This window comes from Triturus cristatus, chromosome 6 (assembly GCF_964204655.1).
Source record: "Triturus cristatus chromosome 6, aTriCri1.1, whole genome shotgun sequence".
NCBI lineage: Eukaryota > Metazoa > Chordata > Amphibia > Caudata > Salamandridae > Triturus > Triturus cristatus.
In genome coordinates this window covers 1,060,015,118-1,060,033,871 of record NC_140589.1, presented here as the reverse complement: position 1 = coordinate 1,060,033,871, position 18,754 = coordinate 1,060,015,118, and the positions used below count along the sequence as shown (strand labels likewise).

Genomic DNA, 18,754 nt, shown 5'->3' with positions numbered 1-18,754 from the left:
CTGGTTCGATGAGTTTTGGAAATGCTCTATCTTTTCTTTTGCTATAGATGTGAAGCTCCCAAATGGAGCTTAAAGATGGAGGGTTCTAACTTTGACTCCCCTCATCATCTATCTACACAGTTAGTATCAAAATTCTTAAAGATACCTTTCAAAGTTCTTCGTGGGTGTGGGCAAAGGACATCTTTTGTGCTTCTTTGTAGGTCACCTTATTCCTACAAGCGAGGGAACTACATTTAGTTTCACTATGGTAGTATATAAAAAAGCCAGTTGGCTAATCAAAGTCGTGTACCCACTGTTGATTGCGTCTATTCAGTATTAATGTGATAAATTAGATTTATAGCTCACCTTATGTTCAACAATTATGAGCTGTTAGGGATTCTTTTACTGCTCCGGGTACAATCAATTCGTGGCTGTATATAGAAACGAGTGTATGAAAAAGATGTACACACGTGTGTTTTAAATATCACGTTTTAAGCAAATTGTCCTCAACTGTTTTTTAACTAGGCGAGAGAACATGATAAAAAATATCTATACTTGATGGCGTAGTCACGTAGTCACAACCTAAACAGAAATCTTAATAGGCTAATTAACGTTTATTTTGGGTGTAACATACCGGCCAAGTCTAACGTTGTAAATTCACCAAGTTATTTATAAACGAGAATTAGTTTGACTAATGGCAACATATCTCTTGTGCCTAATCGTTTAGAGTGAATAATTTCGGCTTGCGGTTCCCAGATTAGTCTTGAACGTACCTGTTAAAGTCCGACGATCTACGTTCCCGGGCAGCTACTTCCGCGTCTTCCGATCGCGGCCAACATCAAAGATGGACTAAGCGGCTGGGACTGCCTATTTATTCGACGTCAGAGATAGACGTCATCATAGGGGGCCGGCGAACAGTGCTCGGTTAGTTCTTTTTTTGATTATTTTATTTGGTATAGATCTTTATCAAAAAGCCTTATTAGACAATACTGAACAACGGCGCGTGCAGAACATGTTAGAATCAGATGACATGCATTTAAGCACACCATCAGTTGCAGAATATTTACCCATAATTGGAGATAAACGGAGTAAAGGATTTTTTATGGAATTGATTGGAAGTGTATGTAATTTTCTGATCACAGGTTCACAGGAACTAAATCAAAAGAACAGAAAAATGCAGATTAGCAGCATCATTTTTCTATGTTGTCCTATGGTACCGAATCCAGCCAACATATTTTTTCACATTCCATGTGCTGAAGAATGGCTTACTGTTATTGATTTTTGTCAAGTGCATGTCACAGTGCCATTACATGAGAATAGTCAGGAGTACTGTGAAAAAGAAGATGAATGTCTGGGACACATAATTGGAAAGGGAGCTAGAAAGGTGTCACCAGAGAGAGTGGAAATAATTCACCAGATGAATCCACCTCAAATTCTGAAAGAATTCAGGATGTTTTTGGTAATGGTTAGCTGCTGTAGAGAGTGGTTACTAAACCTTTCCCTAGTGCCTAAGCCTTTACTGAGGCTGACACACAAGGATGTGTCTGATCTGCTTCCACTGGACAACAATTGCACAAGAGCATTCCTAAAGTTGAAAGAGAAAAAGTGTTGCGCCCGGCACTAGGAATGCAAGTTTATATAAAATAAAATACACCAATTTGCAGTGAGAGGGAGGGCTGCGCTCTCTCAGTGCCTGTTCAAAAACATGAATGTGTTCAAAGGTATGTGATGTATGTCCCAATGACCTTTGACCCCATCGTCACAGACATGCCAGCAAATTAAATTGTTTGTGATGAAACTGAATATGAGTGTCTAGATGTCATGAATATATGCATGAAACCAAGATCAGACTTTAAGGATGAACGTCTGATTCAGCCCAACAATGTTCATTTTGTAGATGGCCCATATTTGAAAGGTAACAATGACACATTAAGAGCAGCACATGCTGTGTTCCCTATACATTATGTTGTCAAAGCTTCATGGCTTTCAGTAGTTACCTCAGCCCAAAATTCAAAATTAATTGCCCTTACAATAACCTGCAGTATAGCTGCTAAAATGGGAGTCACTATTATCATGGGAGAGACAAATGCTAATTTAGTTGCACAATATTGTATCCTGTTAACCTATGCATTAAATGGAATTTTCACAGGTGAATCTGAAAAGGATACTGTTTATCTAATGCTAATGATAATGACTCACACTTATAAAGAATTAATAGACGCTCAAGAAAATGTTTCAGAAGCAGAACAACAAGGTTGTATCAGAACACATTTTAAGAAAAATGACAACTGCATAGTAGCAAATGTGTTATTGCAAATACCGATGCCCAGGTATAGATTGCCAGTTTCTCTGAAATCAGATCATAATGAGGTCTCAAAGATGATGTGTGCAGAAACACAGATTGGACAAAGATTGGATTGTAGCTATCTGCCTGAAGTTCCAAGTATAATAAAGCAACACAAAGACAGCACAGAGTTACACTTTGCAAAATACTGTGTTTCAGCATCACTGAAGTGGCTTGAATATGTACATGCCAATGCACTTGTGAAAAACACAGATGAAAAGACTTGCCATTGCTGTGAAGGTCTGAATGATGTGGAGCGTGTGGTTTCTCACCAGATTGCAGCTGCTATACAAGATCTGAATAATGGATGGTGCCACCACTTTGATCTGAAAGATGCTGTGAAATGGAAAGGCCTGTTCCAAATGATCATGGCAAAGACTGTTGTGAAATGTGGTGGCCTCCAAATTGGGTGCATGCCTCTCACACATGTATGGTTCTGTGTCCCCCTGATAAAACAGCTCCTCTTCAAGAAAAGATGCCAGCAGTGGTCAAAAGCCCACAGAAGAGGGTCAGTCAAGCTGTAAGGGAACACACAGAGCATGAAGCAGCACTAGAGAAAACTGAAGTGGCACTGGAAAAGCAAAACGTGCAAAATGACTCAGATGAAAGCGGTGTCAAAAGGATGAAAGAGTCTGGTGCAGCCTCTGAAGAAGAAATTAGTGCTGTGGGTCTACGAGTGGAGGTAGGAAAAAACTGGCTGAAATGGTATCCTAAACATCGACAGTGGTCCCTTGATAAATCATTACCACCCATAGCTGAAACATCTGAATCTGATCATAGTGAAAATAAAAGTGAAATGCTTGGATTGAAAAAGTGCAAAGAATTGATGGTGGTCTGTCAGAGGTTCTCATCACCTGAGTGGTCAAATTGCATGGAAAATGTACATAATGCCACATTGAATGAGCTGTGTAATGCAAGGCTTGAACTATATGAGCCACCCTGATGGTAAGCTGATGACAAAGAATCAAGAAATGCTGAAACAATAAGTGAGAACTGTCAAGAGCTGAAGAGAAAATAATCTTTAAATGATGAAAGAAAAAGAAGAAAAGAAAATAGTAAAGAGAACTGTTCTGTTGAATTTTCCTTTTATTATTTTAGTTACTTATTTTAGAGAAGACTAACTGTTCCAAGAAGCTACTTACAGAACTCTGCACTAAACATTTGAGCTTGGCTATATATGATCTGATTACAGACAAATATTGTGTTGCCTTAGAAATAGAGGTAAAATAGTTATATGCTCAGCTTTTGCAATAAAAAGTGTGATAAAGAACAAATCAATGGAGGTATCATGATTTGACTTTATCAAAGATGTAGCTCAGATTTCATCTGGATTCAGGCATTGCTTTATTTTTGTGTTTCAGACAGACTGCATTTTAAAATGGCACTTTTGGTGCATGCAAAGTAATAGACATGAAATGAGGCCTGGTCAAAATGCTTTCAGTCTGAAATGCTTTCATTTAAGCCATGCTCAATTAATTAATCCAGGGTGGTAAAAAATGTGTTTAGTTTAGATTTAACCCCACTATAAAACGTACATTTAATTTAAAAAATGTTATTTTTTTCTACTTTTAAAGTAGCACATAATAGTACTGAAATAACAGGCATTTTGCAGTGTAGACATAAACTCGTGATTTCAGTTTCCTTAGGAAGGCTCACTGTGGCCTCTCTATCCTTGAGATAAGGAATGGAATGTTTTCTCCCGTTCCTCTGTTCCCGTCTCAAGAGACCTTGGCTTTGTTGCATATTTAGACAATGCATATTCAGTTCATAACACATCTTTCTTATAATGTGTATTAATTAATCAACCGTGCACCAACACTACATGTGTGGCAAACGCATTTTGCATGAAAAGCTATCTAACACATTAGAGAATGTTGCTACGAGCATGTATTAACTGTTTGCGCTTTGAAAATTTATGCTATGTTGCACATTGCACATTTTGCATGTTGTGCACAAATAATAGAAAAGCTGCTTTAAATTAATAGCTTTTGCTAGGTAATAATTAATACAGGGTATTAGAATGGTGGGAGGTGAACATAATGGGCTTTACTTAATAAATTAACATTCTTTTGTGGTTGTTTTGCTTTTGGGCCCACAATAAAATGGCTGCCTAGGAATCTAGCAAGGCTGAGAATTGTCAGCAGTGTGCTGAATGGGAGACACATGCACAGAACCAGCTACATGAACTGCCAAGTGGCTCAAGTGAAGACACATAGGTCAAGACCAGAATGATCTGCACACTCTTGTCACCGTGCCAATGTACCAGTGTTTGTGGGAGAGTGTCATCCCTGTGCGCGATGTGAAAGCGAGACGGAAATTGATTGATACATTTTGTTGCAAGAAATGTTCTTATTGATACATGGTATGTATATTGTTCTTAGCATTAAGCCCCGATTGTCAGAACCGGTATGAGTTGGACTTGCGATGAGAACAGGATACTAAGATCCCTATGTCACCTGTGCCAACCAATCACAATGCAAGTTTCTACTGAAACTGCAATATTGTTAGTATAGTCAGCCAAGAATTAGGGTATAAATAATGACCCCTTAGGGGGCGTTTCAGGAGAAGGAGAGGGAGCAGATCTGACCAGACATCATTTGGGTTAGTTACGTGAACGTCGCGGGTGCAGACTGGGTGGAGATTGCATCCAAAGAGACATAGAGGGAGGGGGAGGTTTTGTTCACATATTTTAGGGAGGTGTAGGCTGGCCTTGCTTTTTGGCAGATCACATTCTTCTGTGGTCTTGTGAAGGGAGGGCAGCTTCTCTGTGTGAGACACAGAGGAGCAGAGATGAACAGACGAGCGCAGAGAAAGAGCAGCTGAGCGATCAGGACAGATTTTTTTAACAACACTCTTTATTAATCAAGTAGGCAAGGGCTGCAGGCCCCCGACAAACGAGGGGAAACTGCCACATAGTAAATAGCAACAACACTTGATATTTTGTCGTATAGAGGAACAATGAAGAGCTATTCACACAGCATTAATCAAGAAACCCCCCCCCTCCCTTCCCAACGCCCAACCCCCTCCCCCCGACCGCACCACCGCCAGACACCACCAGAACCATCACCACACAGTTAGTATGCCGTACCATGCATGGCATTCAAGGAGGCCCCAAATCTCCATCCTCAGGGACCGGTGCAAGGAAAATGCCCCTATAATCGGCCCACCGCTTCCAAATCTTGAAGTGTTTCCGAGGGCACCCACGCGCCCTAAAGATCGGTAGCTCTAGGCCCATATTGAAATCCAGACCCCGTTTCCAAACATTGAGAGAGAGAGCCACCGGGGCCTTCCACGCACGGGCTAGATCCCGCTTGGCTGTCGTAAGGCCCAGAAGCAGCAAGTGGCGCTTATAGATATTGCCCCCAATATCAGCCATAACATGGAGCAACGCCAATCGGGGGTCCACAGGGAGATCCCAGCCCAACACTTCGGATAAGCACCCCAACACTCTCCCCCAAAACCTATACACTGCAGGGCAGTGCCATACCGTGTGCACCAAAGACCCCACCTCCCGCCCACACCTAAGGCAGTCCGGGGAGGCAATAAGACCCGCCCGCCAAAGCCGCTGTCGCGTGTAATAGGTCCTGTGCAAATACCGAAATTGGACGAGCCGCAGGCGGATCGCTATACAAGCCTCACGGGGGGAGGCCAGCGCCTCCCTCCAGTCCGTCTCATCCAGCGGCCCGACATCTGTCTCCCACCGTTCCCGCAGACCCTGCAGGGATGGGGCCCCATGAATCACCAAGGACCGATATATTTTAGAAACTTTCTTCTCCTGGAGATCCCCCATAAACACCTGGGCCTCAAGGGGACTGTATTCAGGAATGGATTGGAGACCCTCCAGTCTAGGGGCGAGGGCGTGGCGCAGCTGGAGGTATTTAAAGAACTGCGTCCGTGGCATTTGATACTCAAGCTGTAAGACCTCAAAGGATTTCATCACACAGCCCTGGACCACCGATCCCAACGTAGAGACACCAATTCTGTCCCAGTCCCTGAATCCAGAGAGGGTCGCCAACTGAGGGAGGAGCCCGTTCTGCCACAACGGGGTCTCCCGGGTAAGCCTACCCCACCAGCCAATATGACGCAGAGCCCGACTCCACACCCGAAACACCACTTGAGTGACCGGTGGCAGCGCCGCCCGCAACGCAGTCGCGTAGAGTAGGGTATGCACGGCATGTGGGTCCATGAGGCGCCTCTCCACCGCATATGCCGGGTCCCCCCTATCGCCATACCACCATTCGTTAAGGACCAATAGATGGGAGGCGTAAAAATAGGACAAGATATCGGAGGTAGCCAGTCCCCCATCGTACACGGACAAAAAGCAGATCTTCAGCGACACCCTGGCCAAGCCCCCCTCCCACAGAAAGTGACTGAGCACCGCATTGACCATCCGAAGATCAGGACAGATTTTGATGCTAAAACTTTACGTTTTATGCTTTGACAACCTGGTTTTGAAAAGATGTATTTGTCTTATGCATTTATTTCTCTTTATGGGAGATTTTTGACAATTATTAATTATTGATTAGGCTTGCAAAACTCACTCTTGAATTATATTTTTCTTGAAACTCTTTAAAGAGTTCTGACTGACATAGAATGAGGGGGTTCCCTTGCTTTATGGAGTGCTTTGTGTGCAACCTATAATATGTTCTGTATTAATTCTATTTTTCCTATTGTTCAATTCTGTAAACTGATTGAAAATTGATTAATGAATAAAGAATCAGAGAAACTTAACTTTTGACTAGAAAATAAAACCCTTTAAAAATACTCACAACTCTCATTATTGGCTTAAATATTAATTGCATTTTGATTTTTCATGTTTATGTAAAGTCTCCTGAAGGTGATACACGGTGGCAAAGGTCCATCACCTTTAAAGTGGTAAACTAGAGGTAAATGATTTTTTGCATTGAGAAATTACTGTGAAAATTACCGCTGGATCACTAATATAGGCAAGGATAGGAGAAGCCACAGCATCATTACCGAGCACGGACAGAGGAGAGCACGACTGACCTATTATGGCCACATACCAGATGAAGAACAGGGAACAGTGGATGGTTATTACTGCGGAGTGATTAAAGACGGATTAAGATTGACCGCGAATGGAAGGGAGTGAGACTGACCGCTTATTACTGCAGACTGAACAGAGGAAACTGAGCACAAGTGACTGGTGAGCACTACAGATTGCATGAAGGAGGAGAACAGAGTGTCACATCATTCATGCACGCTGCACAAGCAGCGGGAGTGACTGATCACTACTCCAGAGTGCACAAAAAACAGACTGAGCACCAGACAGCGAAAAACACTGATGAGGGGAAAGTGATCGATAATTACCAAGTAAGAACTGCCAAAGTCATTTCAACGGCATGCGGATCAGGGTAGCGCACACTGTACAAACACCAAACAAACTGCAGCAAGGCGGGAACAAAAACATTTGAGACAAGTGCGGCCGCGAAAGTGAAAGCGACCGTAACATGATCCAAAACAGATGGCACCCTGCCCGCCCCTGCTCGCTCCCGCAAGCTGGATGCCGTGGGAGGAAATATTTACTGGAAAAGGTGGGACATGCAACCGCCTTTGGCCAATTGCTTGCTTTCATTTTTGAAAGCCACATGTAAAGGCCAATACAATGTGTAGAAATTCGAAACACACACGCACAAGTTTTCAGAAAAGCTGGAGGGATTCCAAGAGGCCCTCTACTACAGAAGCGCATGCGCGCTGCTCTAGGCTCAAACTAAAAATGACTTCAGGAGTTATTCATTGTCAGAAAACTTTAAACTTACGTACACATGTCCTAGTTTTTAAATACCAAGCACCCTGGCCTATGAGTCCATATGGCCTACTAAGTAGTAACTTATAAGCATTAAAAAGGCAAATTTAGGTCCGGAAAAAGGTTTATCTTAGCAGGCCAAAATGGTAGTTAAAAACTGCACTACAAGCTGCATTGGCAGGCCTGAGATGTTTTACAGGGCTAATTTAGTGGGTGGCACACAGAGTGCTGCTGGCCACTAGTAGCATTTGCTTTACAGGCCGTGGGTGTATGAGGTTTTTTTACTAGGGACTTATAACTAAATTATGTGTATATATATATACAAATTTCACCACGTTTCCTGAGAGAGCACATAAGTCCTTTAACACTATTTAGCATAGGTAAAGTGCACAAAGACCTAATGCCAACAGACATGAGTTCAGCAACAAATAGAGGAGTGACAGCATAAACCCCAAGGATGTCGAGTGTTACAATGTAGCATTGGTAGGAACAATCATTTCTAACAGGAGTGTATCAAGCACAGTGTAAGCACATTCGGTGAGGTTAGAAGAAATTATTGCATTTGTTTGAAATTGATTGTACTGTACTAGGAAAACATGTTTGGTATTCTACGATATGGAGAAGTGAATTGAGGTGCAATCAAAAGAAATATGGCAAATTTGTTCCGTCCTTCTTTGGACGAAAAACAGGTGAAAAGTAGCTGGTCATTCTCCCACGAGCTGTGAACTGTCCGCTCTGTAGATCATTTATTTCTCTGATTCTCCCAAAATAAGGTTGAGGGAGAACCACAGAAACCATGTGCGCTGCCTGACTCAAGGGCGGTTTGGAAATCCGTATGACTTTTCCTGGACCACATGTAGTCAGGTCAATCCACGCAGGGTGGACCAATGGTGTGGAATTCCCCAAAATCTGCTTGTTTCCCGTGCTCGCCTGCGGAACAAATTTGGGTGTATTCTGTAGCCCAATTTGCCTATCTAGGTGAATTTTATGGGAGGGTGGATTCCGTCTGTTCTGCAATTCACAAACTGCTTTCACCGAGCTCAACCTCTAATGCATTTACTTCCCCCATGCCTACTTTCTAAACCTACAAATCCTTGTGCAGTAGCCTCGTAAGCTGTTTTGCAGCCCCAGTCAAGACATATTTTAGTGTCCCAAGGTCATTACAACTTTGAATTTGTATTACACATTTCTGCTAATTCGGGCCTGCAAGACACTAAAAAATATTAAATTATATGTAAAATGTTTGCGAAATCGGTCACACAAAAACATCCAAAATGTGTGACACGCATCACACAAAACCAGCCACCTAAGATGATACTAGCTAGATAGAGACTGGGGTACACAAAGAAAGACAGGAGAAGAGTTTGAGATAGAGAAACAGGGGAGATTCAAGAGGAAAAATCACTTTCCCTTGGAAAATTGAGGTACTAGGCAATTGCCCCCTTTACCCAGGCCTTAAAATGTCTCTGCTCTTGTGGTCTGTCGATAGACTGCTTCAACAAGTTTGAATAAACAGACAGATGGGGATAATATCATTAGTAACTGCATCGATTGTATAATTTCTAATGCTATCACTGATGCAAGGATTACCTTTGCAGGCACTGGCGGAGGAAGTAAGCTTCTGCGACTAACTTAACTCCATCATTACCTTACCTATGAAGCTTTATAGAGAAGCACTAATGTTACTCCACAACATTTTTTCATTGGATTTACTTTCTTCTCTTTAGTTCTGTGACAGTCGACCGGTGTGATAAAATGAGAGCAGCAGTTTAAATTTGCAAGATGCCATTCAAGGTAAATGGACTACCAAACACATTTTAAGGTACATTTCATTTTGAAGTTATATAACAGCATGTTTTGTTATGATACTTTTGAGGGCGTTGCGTGGGATATTATTTAGTTATTTATTAAGAATGACGTTCAGGTTATTTTTGTAGTTTAATTTTGAATTTATGCTTCTATTTATAAAGGAATTCTGCAGGTAGCAGAGCCCCTAAATGGTCACATGTACAATTCACTGTTGATAGACACGCTTTTGTTGTCTAAACAGGCTATGTGAACGCTAATATCCATGATTGGGGATTAATTATGAAACATGTTGACACTGATAATAGGCTTTGCCATGTGCTTGCTAATATTCCAGGTTGTATTCGACAATAGAAAAAAAAACAAAATAATAATTGCGACATGTAATGCTTAAAGTGAAAACACCACGGCTACATTGCACGATTCCACTGCAGCATAGCAGTAAAATGCCCTTGAGACCGCTTGCACCTCCTTAGTCTGTAAATAGCGTACTCTTCTCAGGGGTCCAGAGGGGTGTAGGAACAATGAAAGAAACCGTTTTCATCGTTTATGCTTCAGGGCCAATTAGGACTTTTGAATACATAGTTAATGTGCATGTATTTTATATAGCATTAACATGCCCTTACTGACAAGATGACTCAGTGAGTTAAACACTCATTTGCTTTAGACCTATCCGGAATGTGCACTTCAGTAAAATTCATTTTCCAAGGAAGATATCCTTGAAATAATCCGTGTCCCCCAGTGAGCTCTTTGCTTGACAATGGAGTACATTTTGATACTTGTTCATGAGTGATTGATGGCTCCCACAGAAGTACCCCTGTGTGGAACCGCATTAAATGGGATCTTGTATGTTAGAGCACATTGGGATGAGTGTGCACCCAAGAGGGTGAGGATGTACAGAAAACAGTCGGGTAATAACTGAATTCATGGAAACCTGAGGACTGTAGAAATAGGTTGTTTCTTGTCCCTTGTTATATAAAATGCGTTTATTGATTGTCTAAATGTTGTTTAGGGTTGAGATTCTGGCATTATCACTGAAATGAAACTAATTTAAGATTATAATATTGAATATAATAGTTCCAATATAATAAATGAAGTCCGCATGTTGGAAAAAGACTTTGAGGGTGGCCAAGGGCACATATGAGAATTTGGCGATTTCTCATTCGTCAAATATATTTTCCCAATTTCTTTAAAGGACACAGAGGATACATTTTTAAGAATTTGCATCTGAATAATCAATTTAGAGGGAAGTAAAAAAATGTATGTCTAACCCCTCCTTCATGTATTATAGTAATTGATTTTCAAAGGGGAATCAAGACTACACCACTACAGTACTGAAATACGTATCAGTGACACTTAAACATGGATCTAAAAGTCTATCTGCTAGCAAAATACATATTATCCGGTAGCCTTTAAAGAGTCTGAAAACAAATTCTGCTCCAAAATAAGTTGTGTGAGGAAAACATGTGTTAAACTTTCAAATTAGGATTCTCTTTCAGGGAAAAGTATTTTACACAGATGGTCGTAGGAAAAACACATTTAGTGATTTAAATTGGAGAGATTATCTCAATTCCATTTTTAAGGTTTAATAAGAAGTTTATTTCCATGGTACATTAACTTGCAAATAATATGTCCAGAGTGTCCAACTGAAACTTTGATAGTGCCTCCAAACAGATCGTAAAGAATGTCTTAATAATGGGTGCTACTCAATGCTGCATCATATATCGTGTTCCTAAACACTGAATAATAGGAAGCACTAAATGAGCTTCAGGAATATCAAGTGATTTGCCCAGAATCACACATTGTGGTCAGGTGGGGAAGGTGTTGTTAGAACCCAGCTCTCCCTGTACCACAGTTGACAACAAACAGACCCACCACACACATAAGCAGCGGGCAGGCCTTTTACACCCATACATTGATTGGATGTACACTTCAGAGGCTGGGGCCCACTTTATAACTTCCAAAAGCTGAAATTATCTTTTACCTTTCTGTGTGGGTAGCATGTTCTATTTATTGTGATGTATTCATTAAAACAACTACTATGCCTCTACCTTTCAAGTATCGGAATGTAACAGAGGTGCAGGCCTCATGGGTAAAGAGTGTAAGGAGATTTTACTTCCACTCATTTACCTGCACCTTTGCTCTCAGTACAGTCTCTAGTACCCCGGCCAATGGGCTATCGTGTACTAAAAAGTAATATGTTGCGATTATAAAAGTTAATCCACTCCAAAATATTTTGGTTTTCATTGAAGGGAAGCTGTATTTACCCGTTGTAGAAGTGGCACTACGATACAGAAATACATTGTGGGAAAACATGGAGTTAGTGTTCTAAGAACTGACTTTGTTGGTCATAAATCAATGTTATCTACAGAAAATTCTTCAGTGCTGTTATCAACTGCGCTGAAGGCCAACTACTGCTAGGTATTGGGGATTGTTCAGGTTGTGCTTATCTTGAGTGATTTGTGAATCAACAGAAAAGGAATCCCAGTGAAGTGAAAGGCTGAAGCAGGCAGAATTTAGCGACTCTTTATATGTTCCACGGCTACAAAGGGCAATCTGGGTTCAGGTGTACATTAAGCCAAAGAGTTGGCCAATGGGTGACATCAACACTTTATCTAATAGACACCCAGCTGATTCTCTCCCTGACCAGAGACCCCGACACCGCCAAAGCCGACCTACACGAAGGGATGAAAGATGTCGCCGAATGGATGAACATCAGCCGCCTGAAGTTGAACACGGACAAGACAGAAGTCCTCATCCTGGGACCATCGCCCTCTGCATGGGACGACTCCTGGTGGCCCCCGGCCCTGGGCACCGCACCCAAGCCAACGGACCACGCACGCAACTTGGGCGTCATCCTGGACTCCTCCCTGTCGATGACCAGACAAGTCAACGCCGTCTCCTCATCTTGCTTCCACAACCTCCGCATGCTCCGCAAGATCTTCAGATGGATCCCGACTGAGACCAGGAAGACTGTCACCCAGGCCCTCGTCACCAGCAGACTAGACTACGGAAACACCCTCTACGCCGGTACAACAGCCAAGCTTCAGAAAAGACTTCAGCGTATCCAGAACGCCTCCGCCCGTCTCATCCTGGACGCCCCCCGACGCAGCCACATCTCGAACCACCTAAGAGACCTGCACTGGCTCCCTGTCAACAAGAGGATCACGTTCAGACTCCTCACCCACGCACACAAATCCCTCCACGACCTGGGCCCAAGGTACCTCAACGACCGCCTGACCTTCTACACGCCCACCCGACAGCTACGATCCGCGTACCTCGCCCTCGCCGTCGTCCCTCGCATCCAGAGAGCCACCGCCGGAGGAAGATCCTTCTCCTACCTGGCGGCTAAGACATGGAACTCCCTGCCCGTCCACCTGCGGCTGACCCAGGACCACCTCGCCTTCAGGAAACAGCTTAAGACCTGGCTGTTCGAGCAGTAGCAGACCCCCTCCCCCAGCGCCTTGAGACCCTTCCGGGTGAGTAGTGCGCGTTATAAATTCCTTGATTGATTGATTGATTAATAGCATTTCCAAAGTCGCGCGTTTGGCCAGTCCATGATCCAAGCAGCAATACATCTTCCTTCAGTGCCCACAGTTATGCAGCAATTTAAATGATTGACACACAAATATCTGAAGTACTGGAGATAAGGTGACACTGTAAAAGAACTTGCACGCAATCTCCTCATTTAAGGGTACCTGTGACAGTTGTATTACGGAAACACGCATCCAATTACAACGCATGCCTATACAACACAGTCATTACCACAATCACGTCTTTACCATGCATGCCTTCACTACGCATATGCGCTTACAACACATGACTTTAAAACAAAGTTATATATTTGGAGGCATTATATTTACCTGTGAAATACATTCATTCTCATTGTATAAATATGTGTGGTAAACACATTTGCATTTTTAAAAATAAACAATTAAATCCATATTTTTAGGTCTAGCATTAGAGACCTCTTGTATATACTTTAGCATATACTTTTTATATACTTATATGTGTATGTGTATGTACTTTGTGGGCTCTGGAGATTAGCCCTAGGACTTGTCTGCTTCCACTTAGGAACTTTTTCTTCTGTTAAACTGCCTCTATTTAACTGTCTTGATAGAAAACGACCAGGAGAGGTCAGTAAAATACCAGAATTGCTTTTTGCTGAGACTTCCTTTTTAAAAAAAATTCTGGCAACTGCATTTATTGAACTTTCTTGATAGAAAATGACTAGTTGAGGTCAGTAAAATATTAGAATCACTTCAGCATTCTCTAGATTCCAGTCCATAGAAAATGTCTTTCACGAGCACCCGTAGACAATAATATTTTTTTCAAATCTTGCATTTTCAGTAATATGACCACAGAAGGCCCTTATTTTATGTTGAAACCAGAGCCTTGGACTATACCTTTTCCCACTGATAGGCAATATTTCTCTCCATGCTTTCCCATACCTGGTGTGTCACGCAGCTTGGTACTTACTTTCCCTCCATGTTAAAGAACAGTAGATGTTTAAACACCCAGGCTAATGTGTTGCATAGCTAAATACATATAAGGTCCCAAACGTGAGACCAATTGCATTGCAAATGCTTGATATATATATATATTTCTTTTAACAACCCCCCACCCTTACCCCAAACCCAACATAAACCCTAAAATTTCCCTAACCATCCAAAACCCCAAACCCATTCTAAACCCAAATATTCGCTTACCACCCAAAAATCCACACCCAGCTTAAACTCTAAAAATTCCCTTGTCACCCAAAAACCAAACTCACCCTAAACCCTAAAAATCCCCTTTCAACCCAAAAACCAAACTCACATTAATGTCCTTACCTCCCAAAATCCCAAACCCACCGTAAACCCAAAAAATTCCCTTACCACTCAAAAACCCAAACCCACCCTAATCCCTAAAAAGTCCCTTACCAGCTAAAAACCCTAAACCGCCCTAAACCCTAAACATTCCCTTACCACCCAAAAACCCAAACCCACCCTAAACCCAAAATTTCCCATACCACTTAAAACCCCAAACCCACCCTAAACCCTAAAAATACACTTGCCACCCAAAAAATCATACCCACACTAAATCCAACCTACCTCATTATTCATGAAGTAGGTGCAAATTGCAATTTACTCTGATTGGAGGCCAATACAGACCACAGATTGTGACTGCCTTTCAATAAAGAAAACTTTTTTTTAATGCAGTCCTTTATCCTTAATGTAAACATGACTGCATTTAAAAAGAAAAGATCACTTTTTGGTTTGGTTTAAAGTTGGCAGTGGTCCTGTGTACCACTGCCTACTCCCTCACAAGCTTCCTTTTTGACTTCACAAGGGCGTCCCAAAGGGAGCCTCTTGCCTTTTGTGAATGTGTTACCACCCCAACTTGGATACCAGTAAAATTTCAATGTTTTGCAACCACATTTCAGTTACAAAACACAGATACATATGATACTGATTCATTATTGGTAAGGGACGCTTACATCATGCCCCTTCCAGATACCCTATCAGTATTCATTCGCAATCTCATTTTAAGTGTTGGGAAATCCTTTCTGCCTTCCTAAATGGGATTAGTATAGAACAGAAAAAACACTTTAACGGTCGCAATATCAAAATAGGAGCATTTGCGACTATTAACATGCTTCATACTTATGGCCCTAAATCATATAAATAAGTACAACCATCAACATAATTATGTTTTAGAACTAGTCTTTTCACGCTCCCTGTAACTGCGGGAAAGCATCTAAATTAACTTTGAAAAATAACTGTCCAAAACAACTGCACTACTGAAACGCAGATATCAGCAGGCCTCATATGGTTGGCCTGGCTAAAACCTACATTTGTATTTATAGATGCCCCTGAAGAAGGGAATTAATTTCCCGAAATGAATTGGGTCGTTACAATAAACGTCGTGGTATGTGAAACCCATTCTGCACTCCTGCGCTTTTGTGAAAAATCAAAGTCAAGATAAAGATTGAATAAAATGAATTGAGCATAAGTCAAGAGTGGATCAAATTAATAGTCAAATAATTAAGAAAAAATGAGAGTAAAGCATGAAATTGACTCATTGGATTCAAACCAAGTCATGGCTGTGCAGCCTGGTGGAATCGGTAAAGGGTTCCTTCGTGGATTTGTAAATATTGCAACGCAATGAGACGAAGCGCGAAGCAGGTTTTGCCCGCTGTCAAAATTTGAATGGCGGAAGAAAGGTTTAAAATAAGAATTAAAACAAAGATTACGAGGTGTGCATCTCCATCTATGAACTTCATTGGCCTGGCACTGCCCCAGAGATGTAAACTGTATATTTGTAATACCTCTACATTCAAAACAAAATTTCAGTTTTCAACAGTCAGGAACTGTAGAATGTGAGGCTTTCAGCACAAGCACTTTCTTGCCATGGGTCAGATTAAACATAAAATATTAACCCTATAGAACATGAATATTTATTTAATCCTCATATCGGTGCCTGCCATTCTGTCACCTTAATATTCCTTGAACAACAACAGTTAAAATGTATGGGCCATAGTGTTTACACATTTTTAGTGTTTGGCATAGTGGCACTTTTGAACCACAAGAGGAAAACCCCTGCAGTGGTGAAGCTCAAGAAATGGACTACATGGCAGCAACTATTTAGACCCACAAAAGTTATCATAACAATTTGAACTAGATGTCTCCAAAATCTCATTCTGTACTTCAGCCAGTTTGTGGTTTGTCTTTCTCTGCTATTGTGGATCTTGCTTACTTATCAAACATATTCTGATTTAATTTTTGTGATTATGTCCAATTTTCATCTGGAAAATAACCAGTCTACCACGGTTTTCTTCTCCCTTATTCATATACTTCCTCCAATTCATATAGTTCTGCATTATGATTGGCTATCTCCTACAAGTGATGCTGGGTTGCCCTCGTGACATTGCTGGTGGTGGTGATGTTTTTGCCCATGTTGTCCTCCATCCTATTAATGTATTCTGGAATGATAATGCTGCGAGCCACCATGTAACATCTTGGAAAGGATACTGGTGACATTTAATCTCTCTCTCTGGCCTTTCATTATAACAGGTGGACAAAGATTTGTCAACCCCACTGTGAATAAATTATACACCCCCTTGTCTTTCATAAGGAGTTATTGAGCATTAATGGTACTACCACGTCTGTGGGAATCACTCCCATATTTTTGTGGTAAATCTGGGGAGTGTTAATTATTGTTTCAAAGAAATAGGGGGAGATAAGAGCAATTTCCCACAGGACTTGTCCTCCTAGTTACATATATATTGAAAAAAAAGTAGAGTTCTACTTCGTAGTGTGTGGTAACCCTCCTACAGGAAGAAAAAGTGCAAGGCTTTTTGTATGACCCTCACCCATCAGGATTCCCTCTTTGTGGCATTCTTCATCATAGCGTTCTTCCCGTTCCGCTGTGAAACGGGGTATGCTGAGATACACAGAATGGTATACACCAAATGATGGAAAATAGGAGTTGGAGGGGCTTTATTGTAAATTAAAAATAACTGCCGGGTAGGAAACCTGTGCTTTATTCTGCCCTCCAGACGGTATCATTAAAAAGGGAAGAAATGTAGAAAGTATGTGTAGTTTTAATGACCCTTTGTTTACATGGTCTACATGTTTGAAGCCACCCATTCCAGTGGCTTTCATCAGGACCAAGGATTACACTACCTGACACAACTTCACACTCTCTGCATGCAAAAATACACTTTTCACCTTCTTAATACTATAATATGTGATACCTGTAACATATAAGGAAATAATTAGCCTGCTGTATTATATGACACATTTATGTGAAACAAAATGCTTCACACCAGTATGATAGGCATAGAGGAAGGAATAAAGCATAGTTGTTCCTACCCGGAAAGTATTTTTATTTCACAATAAATCCCCTCCAACTCCTATTTATCATCCTTTGGTATACCTTGCAGTGCTCTTGTGTATTTTACAGGTATTCCTTTTATCTTCCTATTCATTTTTGATACAGTCTTGGCAGCCTGCAGCTATGGGAGGGACTACTACGCAGTATCGCAAACCTAACCATGTTGAGACACCTAGCAACACATACTTCCAAACATGGCGGAGATTACAGGCTTGACATTCACAGCTGAGGAAGTGGAAAGTATCCTGCCATCCACAGTCCCTTTTGAGGGCACCTCTAATACAGATACAGGACTAGATTCAAAAGACTGGGATTGACACTAAAAAGAACACAGATCAAAACAATGATGCATGGGATCATGATGACCGCATATCTAAGTGAGAACGAAGCACCACAGGGACTGATATTAAAAAACAAGCTCTTCATCTTCCAACACGATAAGACCTTCAAGAAGGACTGGTCGCTAATCTTGTGGCATTGCACACGTTATTGGCTCATACTTAATATCAAAAAGACAGCCAGCTTGTCAGAGGTATTCAAGACTTAGATACATTCTATTGAGGTCAGCGAAAATCCTACCAATCTGTTTCCAATATGAAGAAAAGGCCAGAAGATCCAAACAAGAGTATGATGGAGTTTGAAGCCATGCTAAAACAGACCAAATTTCAAAAACTTAAAAAGGATACCAGTAAATTCTTGCATGAACGGGTATACCCATATTTTAGAGCAGACTACTCTAGCACTAGAAAAATGCAGGTTTTAACACTGACAGTGATTCAACAGACACAATATCTATGAGCTCTGAATCAAGCACAGGTACAAGGGACGATTACTACAGCAAAAGAGCAGAAGGGGAAGTCGAAAAGGGACACATTTTAGATATGGGCACAGTTGCGTAACAAAGGCCCCAGCAGCCCCCGCAGTGCGGGGTTCCCTCAGCACAGTACCCTAGCCTGAGCACTCATGAATGAGTCCAGAGGGGG

The 18,754-nt window shown here is 41.6% G+C and overlaps 1 protein-coding gene across 3 annotated transcripts in view; it reads right to left on the bottom strand.

Annotated features, from left to right (window-relative positions):
* The window catches only part of AKAP7 (A-kinase anchoring protein 7), a 1,351,667-nt gene that overhangs the window by 168,099 nt on the left and 1,164,814 nt on the right, over positions 1–18,754 (bottom strand). The gene's annotated exons all lie outside the window — the stretch shown is intronic.